This window comes from Erinaceus europaeus, chromosome 11 (genome assembly GCF_950295315.1).
Source record: "Erinaceus europaeus chromosome 11, mEriEur2.1, whole genome shotgun sequence".
Classification (NCBI taxonomy): Eukaryota; Metazoa; Chordata; class Mammalia; order Eulipotyphla; family Erinaceidae; genus Erinaceus; species Erinaceus europaeus.
In genome coordinates, this window is record NC_080172.1 from 40035576 (window position 1) to 40058002 (window position 22427).

Sequence of the window (22427 nt, forward strand, 5' to 3'; positions counted from 1 at the left end):
TAGATGTGTTTCTCTAAAGAAGAGAACTGGTGGCTTGAACCCATGACCATGTTAACATATGTGCTCTACTAGGTCATGCACCACCCATCCCCCCCACTACAATTGTATATTAAAGAATATAAACTAATCATTTAGTGTTGAACACAACATAATAGAAAGAGGTGTTGATTTATAATGCTGTATACCTGAAATGTGTATAATTTTAGAAATTAGCATCACTTCAGTATATTTTTTAAAAAGTGAATGTAAACTCTCTCATTAATAACTTATATACTGATAAAATTTTCAGATTATAATATTTCAGGGATATTAAGTTAAATGAAATATATTGTTAACATTGATTTCACCTGCTACTTTAAAACTTTTTTCTCAAATCAGCTGCCAGAAAATTTAGTCATCTTTGTGGTTTGCATTCTATTTTTATTGGATAGTTCTGGGCTGCAGTGATGCAGTGTCAGAACATGAATGGCCCTAAAAGTCATCATGAGGTGTGTGAAATAGGAATATGCCCAGGTTGGTGTGCCGGGATTTTAGAAGGTTAATAAATATCTTCAGCTTTCCTGACTTCAGAATCCATTGAGAATCAGAGGCAAAAGTCAGACGGATGAAAATAAATAAGCTTGTTTATTACTCATAAAAGTGGGGTAGGAGAATGAAACTTACGATCTATAGTTGCAATGAGCTTGCCAACCATTCACCAGAGTTAAGTTCACCCACTTAGAAACTGGAAGAGATGTGACAGCTGCAGGGCAGGTTCCTCTCATTATACATAGTGGAAATGCATGTTCTCTGCAGACAGAATGTGTCCGGACAAAGGGTCCCTGGCCTCACACTCCCGCCCTGGGGCTTTAGGTAGAGCTGCCTGCTGTGGGAGGCCAAGAGGAAGTACACAAAGTACAGAGGCTTGCTGAGAACAGCCTGACCTCTTGGAGGCCCACGCTTCCTGGCAGAGCCAACCGCAAGTTCCGCATTCCCATGCCCTGAAACAGTATAAGTAGCTGGGACAAGAGAAAAATAAAGGCTTGCTTACTTGCTCCATGAAGTGACTCTGCTGTTCTGTTAATCCCGACGCCCTTCTCCTGTCTCGCCGTCACCGTCGGGCTGGACGCGACAAGAATGACCTCAAAGAATAGAGGGGTAAGACTTTCCAGGTCGTATGTTCTTGTCTTTTTGGGGAGGAGAGAGATGGAGAAATATGGAGCGAAGTATAGATCCATGCATGTTGCATAGCTTCTTGATGGTTTTGCACTAATGGTTAGTTGATCCTGAAATATGTATATATATCCAGTGCAAATCACAAAGCATATCTGTGATCTCAAAGTTGGTGAGGTAAGAACTTTCAGGTTGGTACCATCGATCTTTGGATTTGAAGACTGAGATATGGCTGGCAACTAGACAAAGCTTTTCTCTTGGAAGCATAGGAAGGATTTATGTCCAAGTTCAGTTGTCTTATGAACAGTATCCAGTTTCTGGTGGTGTGGAATTGGGGTGTTTTCTGGATATTTGTCTCTGGGTCAACATATCTTCTCAGAAGTTTCTCTACTTTAGAGCTAGCAGTTGTGCTGCTACTCTTGTTGGAATCTATGAGTTCCATTTTGGCCAAACCTGTTTTTTTTTTCTCTTCTTTCTTTTTTTCTTTGTGTGTTTTTAAGATAGAAAGATTTGTTTTAAGGTAAAGCAGGAAAGGAGTGAAAAAGACCCTCTGAAGGTCATCACATTGACACTACAATATATATATGTATGCATATGTATATGCATATGTATATATTCCTATACAACAACATCAATAACAACAACAATAATAATTACAACATGCAAAAAAGGGGAATAAATAAATATACAAATATTTATTTATTCCCTTTTGTTGCCCTGGTTGTTTTATTGTTGTAGTTATTATTGTTGTTGTTATTGAAGTTGTTGTTGGATAGGACAGAGAGATGGAGAGAGGAGGGAAAGACAGAGAGTGGGAGAGAAAGACAGACACTTACGGATGTGGTTCACCACTTGTGAAGCGACTCCCCTGCGTAGGGGAGTCGGGTGCTCAAACCAAGATCCTTACTCAGGTCCTTGTGATTTGTGTCACATGCACTTAACCCGCTGCACTACTGCCCCACTCCCTAGTTCTGTATATTTATGTTTCCAGTGGGTTGGCTGACTATATTTTTATCTAGCTACTATAACCTGGTTTAGACTATATGGACATAGAGACACCTGCACATCTGTCGCTCAAGAACTAGTGGGCTTGAAATAAAATTTGTGTTCTCTGATGGATATGTAAGTTTGAACAGAGAGAGGAAATAGAATTTCCCATCTAGGGTCAATGCCAACAGAAGTGAGTGAAAGTGGCATTTTGGGGGAAAAGTGAGTGTTCCTAGCACACAGTTCTGCTTAAGGGAAGCTAAGTAGGAGCAGTCATTCACCTAGAAAGGTGAGGTTTGGGTTTTGGTGAGGCAGGCTCTGTGGATGCACAGAAACCACAAATCTCAGACATCTAGCTGCAGTTGGGAGATTGAGAAGAAGGCAGAATTGTGGAGGCAGCTCTCAGAAAAGAGTGATAGCAGGCAGCACTTGGGATTGAAGCTGAAAACAATATGTCAACAGCTGTATTTACTGTAAAACATTAATCCTCCCAATAATAATAAAAGCTGAGAACAAAGAGTGAGTCCAATGAACCTTACTAAAATGAAATCTATTCAACTGTATTTAACTGTTTATGAGGGCCAGTAAGATAGCTCACCTAGGAGGGCATATGTATTCCCATGTGCTCAGCCTAGGTTTCAGATCAGCTCCCACACCCACTAGAGGAAATTTTATCCTTCCCTCTGCCCCTCAGTCTTTCTTTCTATCTGAAAAAAAAGAGAGAGAGAACACTGAAACCCTGGCATTGACAAAACAAATTAAGACAAGGAGTTAAAAATTGTTTAAAAAACAAGTATTGGATTAAATAGGGATTTAAGTCCTTGATAAGGAAGATAGAGAATATATATATATATATATATATATATATATATATATATATGTATATTCAGAGAGTTTTCAGAGAGGTTAACTTCAACCTGGTTAACAAGAAAGTTTCTATCTGTGAGTTAAGAGACATGAAGAAAGGGAGAGAGGATATGGATGGCTTTGTGGAAGTGAATAATAAGTAAGGGACTTTTATTCATTGAATCACTCCACATGTAATTACTAGTCATCTGTTTGATGCACAAGCTTTTAAAATATATTGTTATTTAATATTGATTTACAAAATTATAAAATAACAGAAGTATAATTACACACTTTTCCTACCACCGGAGAAACACTTCCTCATTCCCTCCATTGGAACCTGCAGTAGTTCTCCACCATCAAAGATATGTATTGAATACTATTTCTATATCTATCTATCATCTATCTATCTATCTGTCATCTATATATCTATCATCATCTATATCATCTATCATCAACTATCTTCATCATCATCTATATTATCTATCTATATCTGTCATCTCTATCATGTGTCATCTATATTTTTGCCCATTTTTATATGGTTCTGCCCTTTCTTCTTTTCTATGTCACACCTACACCTACTGCTACTTCTTAATGCCCTTCCTTTTTTTCTCTTTTCTCTCAAAGCACTCTAGTCACCTTTCCCTAACATTTTACCCCTTCTGGGAGTATGGACTAAAATTATTTTGAGGGTGCAGAAGGTGGGAGTTATGGCTTCTGTAACTGAGTCTCCATTGCATATGGATGTTGGCAAATCAATCCATTCTTCTAGTCTGTTTCTGTCTTTCCCTAGTGGGGTAAGGCTTTGGACAGGTAAAGTTCTGGGATACACTGTTGAGGTTCTCTGCCCAGGAAAGTCAGAATGGAATCATAGTAGCATCTGCAACTTGGTGTCAGAAAGACAGTAAGATATATAGCAGGACAAAGTGTTTAAGAAAAAGGATCCAAAAAGGAATAGAACAAATTAGAATAGGGATCTTAGGGTGGAAAGAAGCTAAGAAGTTTAGAGGTCAAGGTCCATCATATTTATGGGGGACACAAAGGATTACCTGACTATGGCACCAGATGATGGGGTATGGCAGAAACATTTTTGATGAGGAGGTGGGAGAGACTATTAGGGAGGTGTTAAGGGTGGGAGAAAGACTGATTATTTATTTATAAAATGGAAAGACCGACAAAACCATAGGATAAGAGGGGTATAATTCCCACCACCAGAGCTTTGTATCCCCTCCCCTCCCTGATAGCTTTCCTATTCTTTAACTCTCTGAGTGTATGGACCCGGGTCATTATGGAGTTCAAGAGGTGGAAGGTCTGGCTTCTGTAATTGCTTCCCTGATGAACATGGGCATTGACAGGTTGATTCATACTCCCATCCTGCCTCTCTCTCCCCCTAGTGGTGCAGGGCTCTGAGGAAGCAGAGCTCCAGGGCACATTGTTGGGGTCATCTATCCACAGAAGTCCGGTTGGCGTCATGGTAGCATGTGGAACCTAGTGACTGAAAAAAATTAACAAATTGTTAATTAATCATGAACCTAAAGGCTGGAGTATTGCAGACGAATATTAGGGGTCTCCATTTTGGAAATAGCTAATAGGTCTATTTTAGGTATATTTCAAAGGGCCCATTCCTTTTTTTTTTTTTTATAACCAGAAAGAGACTTCTCAACAACAAACTGAGCAGCATTGTGATCTCAGTTTTTTATTTTTTGGAAATGTGTGGAATAAGTATCTATTATCTCACTCACACAGTCTATGGTATTTTCTGTTGTTGCTATGGTAACTTGAACTGTGTATACTATAGTTTAAACATGTTTGTGAACATCTAATGTTTGACCCTACTCCCAACTGAGCTGGGATATCAGTACTGTGATGTCTTCTTTTTCTCCCTCTGTGTCTCTAGCCTTACCTTTCACTATCTGAAAAACTTGACTTGGAGCAATGAAGTCCTAATGATGATAATAATAATAATAAATAATAATGACTACTATTATTATTCCATGTGCTCATATGATATATACTGTTTTTTAGAAATTTTTTGCTCAAGAAAGAGAGAGAGAACAGAAAACTATATCAACACATGCAGAACTTGCAATTAAACTGGGAACCTCAGGCAAACAATTCTCTCTACCATTTGAGATATTTTCCCAACTGTTTTATTATTTTTTTATATTTTATTTTATCTGAGCCAAGAACTCATGTATGCACAATTTCATTGCTACAAATCACTTTTTTTTACTATGATCAGATATAAGATACATGATAGATATATGATAGAGAAAAATTAGAGTGATAGATGATAGATAGATGATAGATAGAGGATATATGGCTAGATGATAGACAATAGGTATTGTTATATAAGCTATCGCACCACAGCTCTCTTCAATATCACATCACCTCCCAGGTGGTTCTAGAACTCCTACCTGGACTGCAGACATGGCAAGGAATACACTTTATCCAGTAAGCTATAACTCCAACTCTATCTTTATTAATTCATTATTATCAGTTGTATTTGGGCCATGATGCTAGTAATATTATTTTCCCTTAATTTTATTTTTTAGATGTCCTGCAAATATTCTACCACAAACATGCATTGTTAAATAAAGAGAAATAAAGATTTTTCATACACTTATAAGCCAGAAAGTTTTATCAATATCAGTAAATTCAGGTTGGATGCTTTTGAAACTGAGCACTAATTTTAAGGTCCAGTGCTAAAAAGACTAAATCAAAAGGAAATATTTTTTTCTGCAGCAAAGATTTTCTGATCAAGGAATGCAGAAAATAATAGCAATAACTTTGCTGCTAGAAAAAAACTTGATGGCACCTCTAGAAAAAAAAATCCACATAAATCTTGATGTAAGAGACAAGGACTAACACAACAGGTTATTGCTGTGGAATGGAAATAAAAATGTTTTCAAATGGGCATTGCTTATAGTTTCCTTAGATAAAAGTTGAGTAAGTTGTGTTATAGTATGCTAAATATCAGGACATTTTGCAGAATTTATAAATGTGTTTATGAGTTAAGAGGGAAAAATGTTTTCTGAAGGTTTAGCTCTATCCACAGAGGACTGCAAGAAAATAGAAGAATGAGCAGTCAACACAGATGATCTCTGAAAACAGTGAAATCCTCAAGTGAGTAATTTTTAGAATGAATCTCTTATCTATTGCAGGCAGAAATTTCTGGAAATTGACCAAATAGAAAAGAAGATCCCTCCTCCAGACTCTATGTGAATAAAACTGGACAAGTCTTCTCAATTTGTTCCTAGTATCTGCTACAAGGTTTCTATGGCAGAAAACCACAGCTTTGGTCACCTCCCAGAACATTTCATGTTTTAATTCTAACCAGGATTTCTTAGATGTTGACCCTCCAGTAGGAAGGAAAAGAGAGGAGCGGAAGACAGATAGGAGGAGAAAAAGATAGACACCTGCAGACCTGCTTCACTGCTTGTTAAGCGACCCCTGCAGGGGGGTAGCTGGGGGTTCCATCTATCTCTATCTCTCTTTCTTTTTTCAATAGGTTTTCTTCTGGGGCTCCATGCCTACATGAAAAATCTACTGCTCTCACTTGTTATTTCTTTTCTTTCTTCCTTTCTCTCTCTCTCTCTCTCTCTCTCTCTCTCTCTCTCTCGGACAAAGGCAGAGAAAAATTGAGAGGGTGGAAGGATATAGAAAGGGAGAGAGACCCTCTCTGTCTCCTCTCTTCCTCTCAATTTGTCCCTGTCTCTATCCAACGATAAAAAACTATTTTTTAATTATTTTTTATCTTTATTTGTTGGATAGACAGTCAGAAATTGGGAGGGAGCAGGGTGATAGAGGAGGATGGAGATGGAAGGACACCAGCACTGCTTCACCACTTGTGGGGCTTTCCCACTGCAGGTGGGGACCAGGGGCTCGAAGCTGGGTCCTTTTGTACTGTAACATGTGCGCTTGGACAGGTGCACCATAGCCTGGCCCTCAAAAAAACAAACTTAAATAGGGAGCTGAGCAGTGGCGCAGCGGGTTGAGTGCACGTGGCGCAAAGCACAGGGACTGGTGTAAGGATCCCGATTACAGCCCGGCTCCCCACCTGCAGGGAGTCGCGTGAAGCAGGTCTGCAGGTATCTATATTTCTCTCCCCATCTCTGTATTCCCCTTCTCTCTCCATTTCTCTCTGTCCTATCCAGCAACAATAATAACTACAACAATGAAAAAAACAAGTGCAACAAAAAGAGAATAAATAAATAAAACATTAAAAAGAAAAGGAGAGAGAAAATGACACCTGCAGATCTGCTCCATCTATCTTGAAGCTTCTCCCATTGTAAGGAGATTAGGGGCTTGAGCCTAGAAGTCCACAATCAGCTCAGTATTTACCCAAATCATTTTCCAGAAAAAAGACTAAACTCAAGTTCACCCCTCAGTCTGTTTCCCCTTCCTTCCTTCCTTCCTTCCTTCCTTCCTTCCTTCCTTCCTTCCTTCCTCCCTCCCTCCCTCCCTCCTTCCCTCCCTCTCTCTTTTCTTTCTTCTTTTCTTTCTTCCCCTTCCTTTTTTCTTCCTTCTTTCCTTTCTTTTTTTTATTTCATATTTTTTTCTCTTCTTTCCACCAGAAAAAATTTCATCTTGGTTATAGTGATGCCTAGGATTCAGTTTGATACCCTTGAGCCTTAGACATGAAAGTGTTTTACTTATCTGTGCTACTCTTCCCTTCTCCACCTCCCCACCCAGGCCCTGAGTTTAAAAATATGTGTGTATCGGGGGAAGTAAACTCAGGGAGTTTTAGCCTTCAGTTCTTTGTGTTCAAGGCCTCTTCTTGCTATAGTTTCTTTCTAATACCAAATGACACGTACTACTGGGTAGTTTTACTCTTATGTGCAATATAAAGAACAGAAATTCATGAAGTTGTAAAAAAAAACTAAACTTTCCATAAGCCTTTGTGAAAAGAATGGAATTATTCTGTGTGTATATAGGGGGGAGGGGGGCACAGAACTTTGGTAGTAGTGGAAACTGTATACCTAAAATATCATAATCTTGCAAACTATTATTAACTAATAACTAATAAAGATAAATTTAGAAAAAGATGAGATAGAACTCAGGATATGACATAATTATAGTATGGTGCTCTCAAACAATAAGAGGGAAATCAGTCTGGAAATTTGATGGCTAGTAAGATGTGAACACATGTTTATATGCAAAGCTATGCTCTTGATACCATATAATTTTGTAAACTAATATATATATCTTAGACTGTTAGGAATGTTATTTCCTCAATGATATTCAAAGTTTAAAGATATGAGTTCCCAGAGAGGAACCCTTCTTTTCCTCCAGGCCAAGTGAGGCAGCTGCCATAGTGAAAAGCAGATTTGGGACTCATCAGTATTTCGTCATTCATTGCAATTTTTTTAAGCTTTATCTTTCCTTTATTACATGTGAGAGAATTTCACAAGAGACAGAATCCAAAGCAGCACTCTAGTACATGTGGTGCCAAGAATCAGACCAGGAACCCCAGACATGTATGTCCAAAGCTCTACCAGTTGAGCTATTTCCATGACTGCAATTAGTGTAAGACTATGATAACATGCGCTTTACCTGGTGGAACAATACCTGGCCAGTGTGAGATGATCTGAAAGTATTTCCATAGGTCTTTTCTTCAATTTCCTCAAATGCAAAAAACTTATGACAATGCAACAATGAGAAATACTGGCAAAGTATCTACAGAAAAGTATGCCATAATTAGCACATTTTTTATTGAGGTACAGAAAGTGAGAAATCCAGCAATGGAAACAGGGGTAGGAGCTTATCTTCCATCAAAGTTGATCTGAGAATATCTAGAGAATAAATAGGTGAAATGTAAATCTGTATAAGTTCAGAAGAAGTTTGAGGATCCAAAGAGCTAGTTCACTGGGTCAAGTATATGCTTTATCAAGCACATAGCCCAGATATGAATCCCAGCACAGTATGTGAGGTATCATGGAACTGGAAGAAGATCTAGTGCTCTTCTCTCTCTGAACAAAAGAATGTTCTGGGGACAGTAAAATTGTATACTCACAAGTTTATAACTTCTCCCAAAACAAAACAGATAAGGTTTTAGAGAAAAAGGGCATTATTTGAAGATTTGGTGCAGAGGAAGCTTGAACTGCCCTTTGAGAATCTGCGTTTAAGTTGTGGTGATAATGACACTAGAAAAGACCTTCAGAAGCTCTCTTAGAGCTGTGAAACAATTTTCCTTCCCTGATGACCCACAGATAGGTAGACCAGACACCCATTTAAATCCTAAAGTTACAGAATACTGAGAAACAGTCAACACTCCAGGCAGCTCCAAGCTTCTTCACCAAATTGATACACTAATTGGAGTAAGCAAAGCCAGTAGAGTTTATTTCTCTCCCACTGCCAGCCATGAAGGTTAGGCAAGGGTGACAAACTGGAGGAAAATGAGATAAGAGAGTGAATTCTTTTCTGACAGAATGGAAAAAGAAAGCTGTGCATGGATAAAAATTTATTTATCCAAGTAAACACAACCCAGGGTATTTTTCTTATAGATCATATTCATTTAACAGTGCTGAGAAAAATCACTTTTTGTCACTGTTCCCATACCATAGGTCACTTTCACAATCTCTTTATCAAGAAGAAAATCTTTATCAGGAAAAATGAGCTGGGGATAACCCAGGAAACTTGCCAGCTCTCTACATGGTGGACGCTCTGATGGAGGGGGGCAAATCCTCCGCAGCAACTCCATTTTCTGCCATGTCCAGCCTATGATAGTGAACTTCTTGTATAGGTTGCATCTTTATGGCATCCATCTGTTGTCACAAAAAGGCCATGAACTTGTTAAGAATTATAGGACCTACTGTGAGCAGAAGAAGTAAAACAAGCAAGGGTCCCACACTGAGGGTAGCCAGGTAAGGAAGGGGGGATTTATCCATTGGTGTGAATAGGTGGGATCATATCTCAAGTCTAAGGGAAGCAGTCAGTGGATGTGATGTCTAGGGGAAGAAACACAGCACGTCTGGTCCTCTGGTGGTCATCAGCGCCAACTGATAAAATTTTTCTTCTTCATAGAGGGTCAGCTGTGGAACAAGCAAAACTAGGAGGCAAGGACCAGGTAGAGAAGAATTGGCATGAAAATATAGGGTGCTGTTGTACCAAAACACAGAGGAGGTGCATACACATTAGAAGTCAAGGTGAGGTTCTTTGAACATGAGGAATATTGGGAGAAAAGTGAGAGGTCAATAAACATGTAAGGATGAAGTCAGAGCCAATGGATTCTGTATAAAGAGGAATTGAAGTCAGCAGTGGTAGGTCAGAAAGAGAAGACTTGGATAGGCTGGTGAGGTTGGCTGGAGTATATGATGCCATGGCGTCCTTTATGGTAAGGACTTGTCAACAGGGACTCTATGGATTTTGCAAGAGATGTAATGTCATCCACCATAATAAAAGGAAAACAAACATGGACATCTAGTGTTGAAAAAAAGAAAAAAGAAAAAAATATATGTCTCTATGACTGGAAGAGTGTGTGGCTTTGCCAATGAGATATAATAAATGGACAATACAAAATTTTGTAAATATTAAGAAGGTTTAGTATAGTTACTTCATTGACACTTTAGCCAACTGAATATTGGGGGGTGCATTCCCCTTCTTTTTTTTATTAATTGAGCTTAAGGGTTATAGTGTAGGGAATTCTGTAATGAGTGTAATGTTCTAAGGGAAACAAAAATACATGGATTGGATGTCTATTGAAGCAATAGGAGAGCATATGGCTCATAAGGTTTTTGAGCTTTTTATTGTTTGAGCTGTAGCCCAAATAAATTTGGAAAAAGTACCAATTGAGAAAAAAAAGTGTTTTTATTTACTAAACATGGGCAGGTGAGTTACATCAATCTGCCAGAGAGCATTGGCTTTTATCAATGGGGATTAATCTTAAAAGTCTGATAGCAGGATCTTAATTAAGCAATGCAGGAGCCAGTAAAGTGCTCTCACTATGGCAACTCAAGTGTTAAAATTTAAGAGGCTTGTAAAAAATGAGAAAAATTTTAGGATATGAGTGACTTTAGGAGTCATCACACACCCATAAATAAAAAAGAAAAATTTTTAGTTTTGAATCTTACCATATGAGCAGTCGGTCATTTACTTAGGAAGAAAACTTGTACCAAGTTAGAAGTTTACTACAATTGATGATCTAATGGTTAGAATTGGCTTGAGTTCCTTCATATGATTTTAGAAGGCTCTTTATTAAAATATACCAGTATGTTATAGAAAGTCAATACCTAATGTGTTGACATGATAAAATGTTTACCATTTTTTAGCATTATTTTAAACTGCTTAGACAGTTTAAGCACACTATTATAACTTAGTTTACTAAGATCTTTACTCATCACAAAGCTATCATGAGAAAGCGTAGGTATAAAACTCTTAATAGATTTTGTCCCTTATAACTCTAATATGGCAACTTAAAAGGCTAAAATAAAACCTCATAGCTTAAATGTTCAAAATAATAATTTTGTTAAATCAGGATTTGCCAAAACAGATCTATCAGACCAGAAACACCATGTATTAACTTAATTTATCAAGAATAAAGCTCTGACAGTGTCTTAAAACAAGCCAGATAATTTTTTACTCTCTAAAAGAACTAATTAAAGTTTGACATGTAGAATCTGTACTCTCAAAAGCCAATTATTTGATAATAATTTTTGTAGTCTTTCTAAATAGGGGAGTTATCTCAGTAACAACTTTATCAGAAGGAGTAAGTTACTGTAAAAGCACAAGTAACTAACTCATGAGTAAGATAAAAATCTCTTAACAGGTTTCAAAGTAAAAAGTTTTAACCAGAACATTTTTATCTATATCATACATAAAACTCTCTTAACTTTTTACCTAGTCTCTCTTATGTTTTAATATCTAGAGTTCTTTATCTGGGAAACCAGGGGCACACTTTTTGAATAAAATGTAATAAAAGGTTATCTATATAGCTCTACAGTTAGACAGCTCTATATATATTTGGTAAGTTTTATTAAAAAAATTTTACACATCTCATTTATATTAAACTTCATTTATCAGAGCAGCATCTTCAGGCACAAACATAACCATTGTGTTATCTTTCACTCACCCAGGTCAGTTTTGCCTCTTTAGTTGAGAAGGTATTTGAAAACTTTTACATATCAATAGCCTTTCTGCCATTTGCCACACAAAAGACATATCTTTAATGTGTGACACTTAATTTAAAGAGGCTCTGTTTGAAAGAGCATAAATTTAAAAGTTATCTTTCTAACCTCCTGTAGCAATTCCTATAACCAGGATCTTTAAACCAAATTCAGTTTAACTAAATGTTTCTTTAAACTTTAAACTAACTCTAATTACTTAGAGAGTTAATGCACATTAGTGACAATGTTTCTCAAAACATCTCCAGTGTCAGACAAATGCCAAATTTGCTGTAGACCAATATCCACAAAACAATTCACAGGGCATTTTGGGGGCCCTCCAAAATGTACCAGAACTTTTTCAGTTAAATACATATGAGATGAAGAATTGTCATGTTAAATACGTAAGACTTTTACTTTAAATCTTTAGCTGCCTTAGCAAATGAATTTTTACCTTTATGTTACCACATAAGAACTGTGTTGGAAACTGTTTTTTTTTTTAAATCGCTTAAACAATTTTAAGTAAAATATTAAACTTTTTTTTTAATTTATTTTTTAATTTTTTTTTCCCACCGCCCAATCTCCATATCCCACCCCCTCCCCCGATAGCTTTCCCATTCTCTATCCCTCTGGGAGCATGGACCCAGGGTCATTGTGGGTTGCAGAAGGTAGAAGGTCTGGCTTCTGTAATTGCTTCCCCGCTGAACATGGGCGTTGACTGGTCGGTCCATACTCCCAGTCTGCCTCTCTCTTTCCCTAGTAGGGAAATATTAAACTTTTTTTTCTAAAATATTAAACTTTTTTTGTTAGGATCTTTGCTTATCAAAGCTTATCACACCCTTAGGGCAGCTATGAACAAGGGTGGGTACAAAACTTAATTGATCTTTTACTTTGATTTAGATAGGTAACTTAAAAGGCTAAGATAAACCTTATAGCTGAAATGTTCAAAATAAATTTTAACTGTTACATTTCTTTTAGATGACAATTTTACACTAAATAATTTTGTTGAATCACATCTGCCAAATAAAAAAAATTTTATCAGGCCAGGAATATCACGTTTAACCCTTTTTTCCTGGAAAGGCCACTGCTCTACCCAGACTGGGTTATTAGAAAGCCAGTCCAAACATGGAATTTGTTACAAACAGTGGCAGTTGTTATTGGCGTGCTGGTAAGATTTAGAGTTCTCACAAGAGTGAGAGAGACTGCAGAGGCATCTTACCATGCCTAGAGATCTCAGAAAATCTTTACAAATGAATTGATGCTGATATTAGCTATCAGAAGAACGAAACTGTCCTATATTCTAGTCTGGTAAAGGTGTGCCAACTCTATGAGTCAGGATCTTTAAAACCACATTTAGCTTAACTAAATCTTATTTAAGACTTAAAACAAACTTTAGTTATCTAGGGGTTAACACACATTAATGAAAACAGGTCAAAACAGACATTTTTTGGTGAAAATAAACTTTTCTCTTTGAAAAGCGGTTTTTGGATTTCTAGCTCACAGTCACTCCCCGGAGGTGGGGTGGGTGTGGCTAGGGGAATGATTGACTGAAGTCTCTGCCAATCTGTGGAGCAGTAGCTCTGTGACATGATTGGCTGCATGGACAGAACAGGAGGGCTTAGTTGACTGCAGTGTGCAGAGAAAAATCTTTGGAAGTTATTTTCTGAGCTAAGGTACATTTTAGATATTTAAAGAAACAAATCATTAAATTTCTATCAAAAGTATGTGCTGGTTCTCTGATTAATAGCTTTTAAGTTAGAATGTCTTGTTTGATTTCTTTCTTTCTTTCTTTAAAGAATAGCTTGCTGGCCAGATAAGATCTCACTCAGAATTGGTTTAATACCTTCTGAGAGCTCTGGCTGCCACTGAGCAGAGGAAAAAACCTGGATGTTTTTGGCTGGCTAGTTTTAAGATTATTAAGCTGAGTGACTAACTCTTGGGTGTTCAGTCTCTAATTTTTTTATCTGTTCTTTTAATAAATTTATCTTTGCCAATAAATCTTTGTTGTTATTGGTGGGTTGAGAAATGGGGAGGGAGCTGAAGGAGGTGGTCCTTAAGGGGGTGGTCAGGTTTTTGTTTCTAGAAGAGGTGGCCAGTAAGGATTATGCTAGCGTACTGCCTGATCATCTAGTGTTGCCCAGTCCTCATCAGAGAGTTCACTATCTGATTTAACATGGTAGATTTTACTTGTCCTGGGCCGGGTAGTTTTTGTGGGTGTTGCAGGGGGAATGGCTTTGGTGGGTTTTTTATATTTAGGAGTAGCTTTTATGTCAGAATCAAAATTGGAATTAATCCAGGCCTCCTCAGTAATAGGGGGTTTTTAAGTATGTTTTGTGTTAGATTTAACAAATTGTCTTCACTATTTAAGGAAATTAAATCTGGGGCAGGGGGGTCATTGGGAAGTTTATGGACATTTTCTATGGCTCCCTGTGAAGGAGTAGGAGGTAAGCCCATATCTATAGCTGGCAGATCTTTAGAAAGAAGGACTCTCCCTTATTAATAAGTTCTGTAATCTCTCGGGGTCGGTGTCTGACTCTAACTACTTCATTTATAAGATTCCAATAAGAAAAGGTAGTAACAGACTTTTTCCAGTCCCAAAAGGTCATAGTAATCTTTTATTGCATCTCCTACTCTTTTACACCTTTTTTCATCAATAGGTCCCTCTTGGGGAAACCAGGGGAAGACATCAGAGAGAAATGTCCCATATTAGAGTTAGTGGGGGAGGAAGAAAATATAGATGAGAAAGGATATTGAAAAAGAACTGGCACCCCAAAGGGTGACAGACAATCACCTGCGCTCACCTGGCCGGGCCCCTCGCAGGACCTTAAGGAGTTTTAGCTTAGGAGTGGCCATATAAATCCAGACCTCGGTCTCAACAGGTTTGAGAATCTCCACTGAGCTGAGACGACTCCACCGACACACAGGTTGGGAGCCCAATCATGCCCCGTAGTCCTGTGACCATGAGGCACACAACACACATAAAGGCATTCATAATGAGGCATTCATTCAGTCAAGAGGGGGTGATTGCCTGTCTGGCTACTGAAATGTCACAAGTCAGGCCTTCAGGAATCACCAGAGAGTAGCTCTGGCCAGAATCCATCAGTTGCACTGACAAAGTCAATTTTTTAGCGAATCGCCAAAGTGGAGAGAGAAAGAAAGTGTCTGTTAGTCTTAATACTCACCGCCTGAGTCCTGGACTGAAATCAGCCATCTCATTGAGTTCCTGGAGCACCCTGCCTTCGTGCCCATCTCCTTGAGTTCCTGGAGCACCTTGAATTCATGCCTATCTCCTTGAGTTCGCTAGCTAGCAATTTCCGTGGTGGTTTTCTAATGAAGTCCTTCACGGGGGTCCCTCGTTCCTTGGGACATGTTGCGGTGCCATCTGTCCTGTCCCATGGGACCTTCAACGTGGGTTAACCTAGGAGAGGGAGTGAGGACAAGGACAAGAGGGAGAGGACAGAGGACAAGAGATGCAAGAGAAATGAGACAAGATTCTGATCAAGTCTGTTTATTAGCACCAAAGGTGCTGTTTTTAAGGCTGGGGCAAGGGGGGAGTTAGTAGCTGGGGGGACTATTGATTGAACTGGTGTGTTGTCATGGTAATCAGCTGTTATCTGGAAGGCCCTGGGTGATTCATGGGGAAATGGATTTGGGAGCCTGTGAACAAAGACTCTAAGGAGTAGAGAAGTAGGAATTTATCTTTTAAGCAAGGCCATCTGTGGTCATGCCAATAGCAACCTTGAGGGCACATGTGGCTCCCCACAGTAAAGATGATATGGTACCAGTGGGAGTTACCTCTTCATTTCCCCAAGAATTAAGTCATTCTTTGGTCTTCAGTTCCTGTCTTGAATAGTCTTAGATACCGGCTCTTACATTTACTAGCCTATGATTTTCCCAAATCCTACAGGTCAATGGAATAAAATCTGGCCAAGGTGAAGTCTATGATTTTCTGTCTGAATGAGTTGCTGCCCATACAGCTTAGCGTCCTATAACTTCTGGGGTTCTATTCTAGGGCTTCCTATTGAAAGCTGAAAAGAGGGTACCTAGAATAACTCAAAATTATTTTGATGAAAAAGTATGCATCTACATCTACAACTACATTATTTAAATGATTACTTGGTAGAAACATGATCTCTTCACCGCCTTACTCTCCTGCCCCCCCACCCCCCTGCTGCATCATAATTATTGCATTCCATACATAGTTACCTCTTCAAAGTGATGTTCATGGTACCTCTATTGTTTAGAGAACTGTCAGAGAACTCTGTGACTCAAAGTGTGTTATTCTTTAAGTCTCCAAATTTCACCCAGTTAACCTTTATCCTGATAGTTATATTAATTTGAATTTCTCTGGATAAGGCAAGTAAAAAGAGTCATTACATTCTGTCAACCTAGCCCATTATATCCTTCAGGATTGGTCTGACATCAACAATGGAATAAACCTCCGCTATTCGTTTCCTTCATTTTCATCTTTGATCAGTTTTTATTCACTCCCACCCTCCTCACTGAATATGAATGCTTAGATCAGGAATTCACAATTTCCATTCTCATTTAAATTGCCTAAGGACTTGAAATACATATGAACCTGGATCAAGCTTAAGGACTGTGACATAAGTGGTAGAGATAAAACCTAGGAGTCAGTATATGTTAAACTTTCCAGGAGATCCCATTGCCTGGCAGTGACAGAAACTCCCATTATGTGTGTGCTAAACCCTAGTACCACCATTTTGAAAGATTTGGTTCACTTTCTCTGAGGTGGGACTATGATTTGGGATGCCATGAATAGTCATAGAAAAATCACCATGTGATTCTGGTCCAAATGTTGTGAGAGAGCTGCTGACTTGGATGCTAACAATAGAATCGCAGGTGTTAATAGAACATGTGGTATTGTGAACGAGCTTGACCTCTCTTTCCTAAGAAGGTTGAGTTATGAAGGCAACAAAGACTTGAAATTAAATGGAAGAAACTTGATTTTTATCCATGTTCTTAGGATTTTCAGCTGACATTCTATAAATCAGACTAAAAAATGACAGGGTAACAAGAGAAAAATTAACTGAAGCTTATTAATATGCATGATATCTTACAAATAGGGGCTTTCAGAGGTCAGTAAAGAGGCACAGTAGTTATAGAACATGTCTGCAAAAGAATAGTATATTTGTAGTGAAATGACAAAACAAAGTTATCTGAGATTCTGGAGTGGAAGTAAATTGTGGAAGTAAGCCTATAGAGAATAAAAGAAGATAAGCATTAATGAGTAATATGGCTCTGTAGATGCCTCTGGCACTGACCAGAGTCTAGGATCCTCTAAATGATTAATGTCTGTCCTTCCTGGTAGAGACAAGAGAAGAACTCTTGCAATTTTATGTATTTCTCTTAGGTATATAAGTTATTTCTTCTGTTTCTCAGTTGTCTTTAGCTCAAACTCACCCCTACATTGAAGTGGGATATTCTAGACTGGAAAGTTCTATTTCCTTCAACACCTTTACTAGGTCACCTTTATCCTCCCCTAACTCACAACACTGCATATAGCTTGCCACAATATCCATATCCTTAGGGTAAGATCCATGATTATGAGGCTCATACTCAAAGTAGAAAGAGGTCCTCTTGAAAAACAAACATTCTGCACTGTAGATAGACATTTCTATTTAGCAGTGGCATTGTGGCTCTGTACTCCAGATACATTAACTCCCTGGGGTTTCAGGATTCTGGTGAGTGGTTCACCCGATGGTGTGCACATGTTACCATGCTCAAGGAACCAAATTTAAGCCATCCCATGTGCAATGAGGGATGAGGAATGGGGATACATGAACAGTAGAGCAGTGCTGCAAGTACTTCTTATTCTCTGTCTCTTTCACTCTCACTCATTTTCTCTCTCACCCTCCATCAAAAGTAAAAAGAAAAAAATCTTAGATTTATTTAATTTATAACTTTTTAATTCAGTTATATTCTATATAGAGAGAGAGATAAAGCAAGAGGGAAGGAGGAAAAAGAGACATCTACATCACTGCTTCACTGCTTACAAAGCTTTCCCTCTATAGGGCCTGAACCTAGGTCCTTGTACATTATAATTTGTGAGCTTAACCAGGTGTGCCATTGCCTTACCCCAGGTTTTAGACTGCTCTTGAATAAGGCAGTCATCAGTTTAACTGATTATTCTCCAGATGACCTCTATTTCAGTACAGGCCCTATTTCTTAATTATAGAGAGTCTGGTGATAATTTAATGACAGTTTGTCATCCCTCAGATAGTAACCATGGGTCTTTGGTCTAGTTCCTTAGCTATAAATGCAGATAGTAATGATGCCCAATTTGTGGTGGTTAAATAAGATGATCTTTCAAACACTTGGTGCAGTGCTTTGTTTTTTTATAATCCTCTATTTAATAAAGGCAACTTCTATTGCTTTTGTTAATGGTCAACTCTTATTAAAAAAAAGATGAGATCAAATGATTCTAATTAATTCACAACATTTTCTTACCTTTCCTGTCCTTTGAGTTCACAGAAGACATTTTTGCAGTGAATTCATTTTTAGTTAGGGTATTAACAGCATGATTATACCTTCCACTCACCTGGAAGAATGCCAAAGTAACAAGTAAACTTGAGACTCCCTAGGAGAGAGGCATGGGTAATGACCACTAGAAGAATTAAACTAAAATAGATTATAGTGTTGTCTACAACGAGCCCACAAGCAAGCAATCCCCTGACTCGACTCACTGTTTAATTAGGGGAAGGCGGCCAACACACCTCAGTACAAACTAACCCACTTCTAATGAGAGATCACAGCAAAATTGTTATTGTCAGGTAACGAAGTCTCTCTATTTGTCTTTCTTTGGTATAGACAACATCAGATATGAAAGTAGGACAAAGACCAGAGTTAACAGGGGCAATAATCACTAGGCTTTGGTCTCTTAGTGAGGCCCCCAGTATCCTGAATCCCCATCACTATTCTGGGATGACTGCCAGACCCTCTTCACTCAAATGGATTGTCAGGACTCTGTGGTGGATGACTTTGCCTTGAATAAGAATATTTGCTTCTGTTAGTTAGTACCAGACCTCTTCTTGCTGCTGAGAACATGGGATGGGGGTACAGGCATCATATAAATGTGTCCATCAGGTAGTTATGTACACCACAAATAAGTGTCTCTTATTAGAAGATCAATGTGTTCTCCTTTACCCCAGTCAATTCCCCTATCCCAGTAACTTTCCTAGATGTTGTTTCCTCAAATGTGTGACTCTCATGTTTCAGAAATAAGATGTAGAGGCACATTCACACTCCAAACATCAAGAAGTCTTGCATTGTGCTAAAAGGAGATCCCCTCATCCCCCCCCCCCCCCGCAGCCCCATTGGAAGAAGGCATTTGCTCTTTCTAGTTTGCTAATCTGTCTCTTCTCATATGTGGGAACAGTTAATGTAATGCTTAAAGCTCAGACAGTTGGGAAGTCTTTGAACACAACAAATTTTATTATGATATTTTTGGAGTTCTCACATATTTATTACCTAGCCACAAACTAGGTACAGAAGCACGAAAACAAATAGAGAAATTATTGCCTAATCAAACATGTTCATTCTGTGGTGATGTATTCAGCTTAATAAAGCAAAAATGTAATGACAGCATAAACAAGTGCCATTTCAAGTGTAATTCTGCACAGACCTAGCTGGGTTCCCCTTCAGTGTCTCCTCTTGGATTTGTCCTGATTTTGCTCCTTATTTTCATGTGAATCCAGTGTGGGATGGAGGTTATCCTGTTATGTTTTTTTGTTTGTTTGCTTGCTTGTTTTTTTTTTCCTGGTTAGGAATCATTTAGATCTTAAATCTTTGTGGAGACCTGGCAAAAGTAGATTCAACTGCACACCACGTATTGGTGGAGAAAGGGGATGAAAAATTAACTTGATTTTATTTTTTATTTTTCATTCACTTTGAGACTTTATTTTGCTAGATTCCACTTAATCTTGAAGTACAATTTATTTTTCAAAGGTGTCATTGATGTAGAAAAGGTGACTGGATACAAACGCAACACAAATTTCTCTTCAGAGCAGGTGTGGGAGGAATACTATCCCTGGGTCAACACTGCCCTCAGTGATTTAGGGACTGGATGTTTGGCTGTAGAGAACAGTGGGCAAGAATAGTCATCAGGTTTCAAAGCATCCTTCCTCCTGCTCTTTTGCACATTTCCTTGGAAGAAAGGACTCCTGCTGCTGACACTGAACTCAGAGAGCTGTACTGATTATCTTATGAAAGGATGAGTTGAACCAGCTCTGGTCCTTCCAAAGGACAGTGTTCTTTGGGCACTGTCCAAAGTAGAGATAGGTCTCTACTTTTGGAGCTTGAAATATAACAGTCTCCAGAGGAAGTCAAGTTTAGCCTGGATAGCAGAGAGGAAAGCAAGAAAAATGCCACCTGGTAGATTGGTACTCTGTCTCAAGAGCCATAGCAGCTTGTGGGAAATCAATGTTTGTATATAACTTTGAAATTGTAGCACCCTGAATTTACCTTTTTTTTGATACTCAAGGTCACTACCTGACCTTGTACTCAGACAGCTATTGGCTTTAAATATAGTAACTAAACAATAAAAGATAAAAGACTTCAGGTGTGGCTTTGGTTTGGGGTCAAGACAAGTGGGGAATTTATTATATCGTGGTACAGTAGTATAGTACTGCATTATTTAGGTACAGAAAAATAGGCAGTGTAGCAGAAATGTCAGCTTGTTATAAGGCCAAAGAGCCATGAGTCTTTTAATCTACTTTTACCAGAGGTGAGCTCCATGTGTTCAGGTCTCAGAGGTTCAGAGAGGAGAGCAAACACCAAGAATGTGCAGGAAACTAGCTGTAGCTGAATTCATAAGAACACAGAGGGCATATACAGAATATACATGCTTAAATAAGTTTGTTTAAAATAATTACTATCTTTATTTGTTTCCTGGACAGAAACTGAGAGGGAAAGGTGAGATAGAGAGGAAAAGAAACAGAAATACACCTGCAGCCCTGCTTCATCACTTTTCCCGTGCAGGTGAGGACCACAGGCTTGAACCTAGGGCCTTATGCATTGTAACATTTGTACTCAACCAGGTGTGTCACCACCTGGCCCCTTAAATAAGTTCTGATGCACCCACAATCCCTTGTGGATTTGCATAAGTTCTTATTATGCTCAACCCAACTGCTCATGTCAGTCATGTGCTAAAACTATATTTGTCAGCCATATTCTAATTATAGCCCAAAGTCCTATCATGAACAATGCAATATGTATTCCAACATGTCCCCACTTCTAGTATAAATATGGACAAGATACTCAGAGTCTTAGTGTTCATGTCCCAACACTAAGCATGATTGTCATAATTTTCAGAGTGGGATAAAATTTCCTCAACTCACCAGAGTCCTATACCTGGTAGGAAAGATAGAAATAGGTTAGGGGAATGGATCGACCTCTCAATGCCCCTGTCCAGAGGAAAAGCAATTACAGAAGACAGAATTCCCACCTTCTGTACCCCATAAAAATCTTTGATCCATACTCTTATAATGATAAAGATTAGGGACCCTTCCAATGGAGGGGAAAATATATGGAACTTTGGTAGTGGGAATTGTATGGAATTGTACCACTCTTATTCCAGAATGTTGTTGATCATTATTAAATCACAAAAAAAAATTAAAAAGAAATTCCATTTGATAATACAGCAAAAACTTTTTCTTCAATGTGCAAAGTCATTTTATGAGTGATTAATTCTGCCCTAGGTAAATATACACTTTGGGGAGGACTAGTAGTAGAAATAGTTGTTTCTATGATTAGGCTGCATATGAAGTCCAGCTCCTTGACTCTGGAGTTTCTTAACAGGCATAAGTTTCAAGAGCATCCTTAACTGAGTCTGATTTCCAACAGTGAGACAAAACTATTGCTTCCTAGACAACCTGTTTCTCTCCAGAAGAAACTAAACCAATTGTGCAGTGGTTCATTGAAATTTCACTGTGTATATTCAATTGCAAGTCCCTGCGACAGCATTTTCTTTCATTGTGTGTGTTTAGTGGAATCTGTGTTCATTAAGTGTGTTGTCATCACCTGTCATTTGAAGCTGATTCAGCCCTTAGCAGCTTATCTACATTTCTATAAATATTTAGGGCACTGATACTCGGTAATCACCTTGATATAAAATTAGGAAGGATTAGAGAACATTGATTCACCCTGGTTATTAAAAGTCACTTTAGTCTCTAGCATGAAAATGATTGTGCTTTTAGGAGATGAAATGTGAGTTATCAGATCTGAATGTACAGAGAAGGTTTCATTTTTGTTTAGTCTCCAGTCACATTTATCTTGTGAAAGCTTATGGCTCTGGCAATTTTTTCTGTGTCTTCTTTGTGG

General features: G+C 38.3%; 1 long non-coding RNA gene across 1 annotated transcript in view; it reads left to right on the top strand.

Annotated features, from left to right (window-relative positions):
* The first annotated feature begins 814 nt into the window (after nucleotides 1-814).
* The window catches only part of LOC132541322 (uncharacterized), a 38546-nt gene continuing 16933 nt past the window's right edge, over nucleotides 815-22427 (top strand). The window contains exon 1 of the long non-coding RNA XR_009552495.1: nucleotides 815-1137. This is a non-coding gene — a long non-coding RNA (uncharacterized LOC132541322). The remainder of the gene's footprint in view (nucleotides 1138-22427) is intronic.